Source organism: Rhinoderma darwinii, chromosome 5 (genome assembly GCF_050947455.1).
Source record: "Rhinoderma darwinii isolate aRhiDar2 chromosome 5, aRhiDar2.hap1, whole genome shotgun sequence".
Taxonomy (NCBI): Eukaryota; Metazoa; Chordata; class Amphibia; order Anura; family Rhinodermatidae; genus Rhinoderma; species Rhinoderma darwinii.
In genome coordinates, this window is record NC_134691.1 from 341227909 (window position 1) to 341235386 (window position 7478).

Consider the following 7478-nt stretch of genomic DNA (forward strand, 5'->3'; position numbering starts at 1 on the left):
CCTGAAGTCATTGAAAGTGACAGAGGAACCCACTTCACAGGAGAACTACTAGTACATATGCCTACTAGCCTCGGCATCACACAGGCATTCCATACACCATTTCACCCCCAATGTAGTGGTAAGGTAGAAAGACTAAATGGAACACGGTTTGCCATGGACTGAATGCCTACCCTTGGCATTGTACTCTGTAAGAACTAGTCCTAGGGGGCCATTAAAACTCAGCCTCTATGAAGTACTGTTTGGGTCAGTCTCAAAGACGGGTTTCTACTTCCCACAACAGTTGGAACAACAGTTTCATGGACTAACAGCCTATGTTATCCAACTACACAGGCATTTAACTTTGCATAAACAAGTGTATTCTTCTACTGGGGACCCCAATTCCTTAGAAAGTACCCATGAACTGCTGCCTGGTGATTGGGTAGTCTTGAAAAGACACACTAGGAAGGCTTTAGATATACCGAACCGTACCAAGTACAACTGGTCACTGCAACTTCAGTCAAGCTCAAAGGCAAAGAAACCTGTATCCACGCCAGCCACTGCAAAAAGATTGTAAATCAGGAAGTAAAAAATGACGCTACTTCTCCCGCTCTTGATGGTGTTGCCACTGGCGGACACCCTTAATGACGTACTCAAGGACAATTGAGATAATATGTTATTGTAGTAACTAACCAACACACCATAGTACTTAGTTACTTAACTGCCTCTCAAGGAGGAATGTGCCAGATTGTGGGCCCCGCCTGTTGTCATTATATTGATCCTGCGGGTAACCTCCATGTCAAAGCTAGCCTAACATAAATAGCCGATTTTAGAGAAAAGTGTTCAAAAGAACACGAAGTTAGCAAAGACTCCTGGTGGGATAATACCTTTTCTTTTTTAAGCCCAGCAAATTGGTTAAAATGAATAGCAGCATGGCTGATGAGTATACTTCAAACTGTGTTCCAATTAATTTTATTTTGCATACTTGGCTATATAGGCTTTCGTTTGTTAATATGTCTTTATGTAAGAGAGCAAATAACGTGATACATCATAGGCCGAAACCCAGCCCTTTCCACGAACAATATCCTTTGAGAATGCAGCCTTTCACTGAGCCCTAGCTGGATGGGCAGAAGCAGTAATGACGTCCCCCTCATCTGGTTTAGCTGGTGAGGATAGTAGTTTGGGTATCAGTAAATAGGTTTTTTGAATGAGAAAAAGGAGGGTCTGAGATGGAAGCCTGTGTTTTGTCATTAATTTTGTAGTCTTTTTTCCTATGAACAAGAATCTATTTATTGTTTTTTCTTGTTTTAAAAACTATTATTTTGAGCTGTAAAAGTTTTGTAATAAACTGTCTAACTTTTGTCCCTCTTTCTCTCACCACGAACTGTAAAGATTCTTCCTCTTTCCCAGAAATAACACATTACAAACTCTGAGCACATGGCTAAGAATATGATGACTACATTTATATTAACCCCTTCCCGCCGCAGCCATTTTTCAGATTTTCATTTTTTCCTCCCCGCCTTCCAAAAGCCATAACTTTTTTATTTTTCCATCAATAAAGTCCTTTTAGGGCTTGATTTTTGCGAGACGAGTTGTAGTTTTTCGTAGCACCATTTATTGTACCATATAATGTACTAGGAAATGGGAAAAAATTATTTGTGGGGTAGAAAATGAAAAAAAACCAGCGATTTCTCCATTGTGTTTTGCACTTAGTTTTTACGAAATTCACTGTGCAATTAAAACATGTTAACTTTATTCTGAGGGTCAATACGATTATGGCGATATCAAATATATCTAGTTTTTTCTATATTTTACTACTTTTGCAAGTAAAAACCTAAGTGTAAAAATGTCAATTTATTTTGTCGCCAAATTCTGAGAGCCATAGTTTTTCTATTTTTCCGTCGATTAAGTGGTATGAGGGGTTATTTTTTAAGCTGTAGTTGTTAATGATACCATTTTGGGGTAGATGCGACGTTTTGATCACTTTTTATTTAATTTTTGTGGGAGATGAGGTGACCAAAAAATAGCGATTCTGGCATTTAATTTTTTTTTTTTACGGCGTTCACCATGCAGATTAAATAATGATATATTGTAATAGTTCAGACTTTTACGGATGCGGCGATACCAATTATGTTTTATTTTTATTTTTTTTCACTGAACTCTAGGGGGAAAATGGGAAAAGATTTTCTTTTTTAACTTTTAATATTTTATTTTTTTTTACATAAAAACACAACTTCATTTTACTAATTTTTTTTTTTTTTATCAGTCCCCCTGGGGGACTTCGACCAGTATACTGCAGTACTAATGTATTGCAGTATATCGTGATTCTGACAGGCTTCATTAGGCCCCCAGGCACCATAGCAACCATTGCCACCCTGCGATTGCATTGCGGGGGCGCAATGAGCTGTTAGAGGGGGTCGCCCCCTCTTTCTAACAAGTTAACCGAGGGGGATCGCGCTCAAACTTGATCCCGCTCATTACTCTGATGTGTCGACTGTAATGTACAGCCGACACCGGCATCGTATGGAGCGGGTTCACTCCGTGAGCCCGTTCTATACTTCCCCTACCCCGACTTTGGCGTATGGATACGTCAAATGTCGGGAAGAGGTTAAATCATGTGACAATGTATACGTGTTCTCGTTATGATTAGATGGACCCAAGGCCACGCTCCCCTCTTATGTGATTGGAGAGGGTGGAGACACGGTACACATTGATTAGATAGACCAAAGGCCACAGCCCCTCTTATGTGATTGGAGATGAGACATGGCCAACACCCCTGTTAATGATATATAATATTGTTGTTCCTTAATAAATTAGAGAAGTTTGATTACACTTACATATTGTGTCAAGTGTGTCGTTTCTCCCATAAGCATCGTACCTCTTGCAAGCTCTCCCACCAATTTGAAACCAGATAGAGACTACAACTAGGTCCAGTTGATGACCTGCCTAAATTGATGTCCGCAACAGTACTTTCATAGTCCCCTCCTTTGTTTCTTATTACAACAATCTCTACAGGCATTGGGGCTTGACAGCGGTACTTCCACATAAGCTGGGATTTGATTCCCAACCAGTGCAGGGAGATTTCACCTACCAACTTCACTCCATTTCCCCTGGGATAGCACCTGCCTGATGTGCAGTTTCACTCTCTTTGTATTGTATAAAATTCAGTAGCCCTTTGTCCTATCTTGTAGGGACTCATAGGTCGGGAGTTTTGGCCTGTGGGTGACTTTTTTCACAACATTTGGTACACATGAAGATAATTCACTTATTTGCCCACATAGCCAACTTAAAAGAGAGATATAGAAGCAATAAGAGTATAAGCAACTGGGCGGCGACATGCAGTAATCCAGGGATCCATCAACCTATCCCACTAAACCAGTTAGCTGGGTTCATAAATGAGAAAGTGCCCCCCCCCCCCACCACAATCAACTGTACAATATATGTTCAAAGCATCAAACATACATTCCGTTACATTACCAAACAATTCAGCAAGTGTTTCTATATTATGTGCATTCTGAAATGCTAAACCTACAAGCGTTAAAGAAAAAAATCAGATGCATACTGGCCCAAACAGTAGCTAATTTTAATTTTACAACTGGTAGGAACCCTTAACTTAAGTGCCGTAATATTGACCTTTTTTCAATTTTCTGGGGTCTCTTGCCTAGTCCATCATTCTTGGGTTCGCTCTTTTGTAATATAGGCCACCCAATAATGGTCAAAAACATGCCTCAGTATTGGAAGAGGGACACTAACATTTCTCCACTTATTATTGTTCTACAACGTCCGGTTCTAACAATCGGGCACAAAGAGTTCCTCTTCTGTAATGGGAACAGCCAGATATGGCATATCTTTCGCTGCTATAGGTGAATGCGTGCATTTTCAACAGTCAAGTTAGTCATATTTACTATAGGCACAGGTTGTCATCAGGCAGACGAGGATGACGGTCCAGGCTCCTGCACCTGCTTGCAGTAGCTGGCGTGGACCCGTGTCGGTTTTTCCCTCGAGCTTTACTGAAGTAGCCGTGGTCAGCTGGACACGGTAGGTCCCGTCAAACCTTGGCTTGAGGCTTTTCCTCATGTCTTTTGAGGACGATCCAATCTCCGGATTGTATTGTGTGTGTACCATCCGTGGAGGAAGTGCTCATTCAGACGAGCGTGATTCTCGTCCGTGTGCTGTGCGTTGAAATAGCGCACAGCACACTGACCCATTGATTTCAATGAGGCTCTTCAGACATGCGTGAGTTATCACGCAGCGAATGTCCATTGCATGAAACTCACTGCATGAACTATATTGGTGCGTTTTCACCTAGTCGCCCATTGAAGTCTATGGGTGCGTGAAAACTATGGACAGCACCCGGACGCACATCCGTGCGCTGTCCGTGTTTCACGCATCAATTACATAGAAATAAAAAAATGGACGTGAAAAACACGCCACATGCAAAGCACAATGATGCAAAAACGCAATGCACACGGACATGAAATGTAGAAAAGCCTTAGGGTCTGGAATGGACAATATATACCTTTATGCACTTGTTGCAGATGCTTCTGCAGGGCCCCGATGTAATGAGTAGGGTCCCCTTGCATTGCCTGTAACCGCTGAGGGAAGTACAAGTCTGTCTTGGGGACACTTCCAAACAAGATTTCATAGATGCTATGGCTCAACTTCCGGTTAGGCGTTACCTGGAGAGAGTACAAAGCAAGGAGTTGACACTCAGTTCAGGGCCTCCCTGTTTCTTCCATTGCTTTTTGTATCCTCAACTTTAGGGTACCATTCATATTTTCTACCCTACTACTGCTCTGATGGTGGGAGTATGGAAAGCCTGTTCTATCCCCACTGATTCCTTGACCTCCTTCATAATTTTCTCCAGTAAAATAGGTTCCCCTGTCACTTTCAATGGTCTCAGGGACCCCATATCTACACACAACTTCAATGAGAATTTTCTTGGCTGTGTTCTTTACAGTGTGGGAAGATACTAGCCAGGCTTTAGGCCACCCCGAGAACAGGTCTACGCATTTGAGCACATATTCATACACACCTAACTTGGGTAGCTGTAAGTACTCGATCAGCAGTCGTGGGAAGGAGTAATCTGGCCGGGGTGAACTTTTCATAGGTACCTTTGCATTATTAAATCCAGGGGCAAGCCAATTTGCTGATACCTGGCGGCACATACTCTCCTTGGAGAGGTGTGTACACCCGTGTGCCAGGTGTGTCATCATTGGGCATAGAGACCTGGGAAAACATAACTTACAGCCCAGGGGCCATCTTTCTGGGCAGCCCCTTTGTCATGCCATTCGTGCTTCTCTGCCTTGTCTACTTGTGCCTGGACGCCCTTCAACACCTGGAGGTCCACTGCTGTCACTGGCAGATGAGTGAACGTGCTAACCCCTCCTCCACCCTCCAGGGGCAGTATTGCAGCTGCTTTGGCAGCCTCATCAGTCCTTCCGTTGCCAACTGCCTCTGGCGTGGCTCCTTGGTGAGGGCTTGCACTTTTTATTATGGCTACTTGACTGGGTTCTAACGGCCTGTAATACTTTGGCTACTGCCCTTGCGTTCTTAATTGGCTTACCTGATTATCCAACAAAGTTCCTACTACGCCAGATGGGCCCATAATCGTGGGCGATGCCAAAAGTGTACCTAGAGTCCGTGTAAATGTTGGCCATCTTACCTTTTGCCAGGTTACAAGCCTCAGCGAGTGCCTCCAGCTCCGCTTCTTGGGCAGAACAAGAATGTGGAAGTGGTCTTTGGATGATTACATTGTGCATCATAACTACCTCATATGCTGTCTTGTAGGTGCCTTCATGGTGGAATCTGGAACCATCTACAAAAAGCTAAAAAATATGGGTTACTTACTGGTGTTTCCTACACATTTCGCAGCCCTCCTAGCTCTGAGTTTGTTAAGTCAACACAATTGTACAGTGTCTCATGGAGATGTAACTAATCAGTCTTGTCACTACTCCTCTCTTTTGGAACCTGCGGAAGTAATGTAGCAGAGTTTAAAACTGAACATCCCAATATAGTGATGTTGGGTGGGGTGAACAAGGCAACGTCAAGGTGAGGCGGGCTGCAGACAGTTGTTTGGTCTGTAAATACAAAACCCTGTGTGTCAATCTTGATTAATCTTTAAGCAATCATGGGGAGGGTCGGAATTTTCAATATCTGTATTTTCCTTCTCGTCCTCCCATACTTTTGGACCCAGCAGAAGCAATGTAGCTGGGTTCAAGACACTACAACATTAGATAATAACGTGAGTCTAGTCTAGCACCACCACTAGTGAAGACACCTCATCCCTAGCGCTATATTTCCAGCAGTCCACATTTGCAGTCTATCTTTTATGCAAATACTTGGTCTGAGCTTATTATAGTATTTCACAATCACGTATAAGACCATGATGATGAGATCATGGTTGAGACAATATCAGGGGCTTTATCCTTCACTCACAAGTGAGAGCACCTCTCAGCATTATGTATTACCGAGGGTGGTACTAAGAACAGCAACGTGTGGAGATAAGACACAATTAGCGTTGTGTCTTTCAAGAACATTTCAAATTCTTTCTGACACACCCACATACTCTAAACAGCTGCCTCTAGGCCCATTCTTTTAGAACTATGAGTCTCAGCAAGACAAAATGCTGAAAGAAACGAAGACTGCTTTATTTATCGTTCCAAAACTTAGATTTACACAGCTAATTTAGTGATTTAAACCTTTTTAGATCAGGTACATTAAAAAGCCAGCCTATTTACCCAACCTTGTATTTAAAGAGAACTCTGTCACCACATTACAAGTGGCCTATTGAAATGCCAGTTTACAGCGTAATCTCGCGAGATTACGCTTGCTGTGCTGTAGTGTCGGGATTGTATTAGCGAAGTGTCAGGATTCTGAATACACATGACGTCCTGGCTGGAGGTAATGTATATTCACTGTCAGGACACTGCAGTAACGTTATAGTGTGTTTATGTGGCTGCACATAGCAATATAGCTATATCGCTATGTGCTGTGTAAATGAATGGGGAGAAGTGTATGACGCTGATTGGTCACTGATTGGTCAGTGTCACACACTTCTCTCCACAACACCCACTTGGCCAAAAAGTAAAACACGCCCAGTTGTTCATTAAGACACTCATTAGCATCAAGCTAATATAGGTCATAACTCCGTCAAAAATGATTGTTTTTCTAAATAAAAACCACTGCTGTAATCTACATTACAGTGCCGATCATATCATGTACAATATAGGCCACTTATAATGTGGTGACAGAGCCTCTTTAAGTTCAGTGTTCTAGAGCTTTTTTACACACTCTAAAATAACTAACAGTTCAATTAATTCAGTAGATACACAAATGTTCTCAATCTGGATTGAAAGAAATACCTTACATGAAGCAGTACATCTGATAGGAGTGGAAGAGCATGCAGTATAGATCTAAAAACAATCTTATACGGAGTCCTACTTGGTCTCCCTGCCCATCAGCCATGCAATCCCTGCTCGATTGATAAACTGTGCTGCCCT